General features: G+C 33.3%; 1 long non-coding RNA gene across 1 annotated transcript in view; it reads left to right on the forward strand.

Annotated features, from left to right (window-relative positions):
• The first annotated feature begins 41 nt into the window (after positions 1 to 41).
• The window catches only part of LOC107724226 (uncharacterized), a 9295-nt gene continuing 8897 nt past the window's right edge, over positions 42 to 439 (forward strand). The window contains exon 1 of the long non-coding RNA XR_001638008.1: positions 42 to 152. This is a non-coding gene — a long non-coding RNA (uncharacterized LOC107724226). The remainder of the gene's footprint in view (positions 153 to 439) is intronic.

Raw genomic sequence — 439 nt, forward strand, 5'->3', positions numbered from 1 at the left:
GAAGAAGGTTATAAAGCTCTGGCTTCAGCTCTGAGATCAAACCCTTCACACCTGATAGAGCTGGATCTCACAGGAAATGATCCTGGACAATCAGGAGTGAAGCAGCTCAGTGATTTACTACAGGATAAACACTGTTCATTAAAGACCATCAGGTAATAAAAGCTTTCAGATATTTAAAAATAAACATTGATGTTTTTTTTATTTTTGTAACAGTTTTTCTCAGAGTTTTGTAATACAATGTAAAAAATAACTGATTGTGCTTATTTCTTTTATTTGAATAATGCAAATGTTCTCAATGAAATTGGAGACAATTATCATAACTGTAACGTCAACCACATACTACACACATTTTACATTAATACTACACTGGAGTGGAGGTGCACAATATTTAGGTGGCTGAGATATTATTGGCTGATCACTGGGAAAATTCAGTTATTAT

The sequence above is a fragment of the Sinocyclocheilus rhinocerous genome, unplaced genomic scaffold, assembly GCF_001515625.1.
Source record: "Sinocyclocheilus rhinocerous isolate Xijiao unplaced genomic scaffold, SAMN03320098_v1.1 scaffold27068, whole genome shotgun sequence".
Classification (NCBI taxonomy): Eukaryota; Metazoa; Chordata; class Actinopteri; order Cypriniformes; family Cyprinidae; genus Sinocyclocheilus; species Sinocyclocheilus rhinocerous.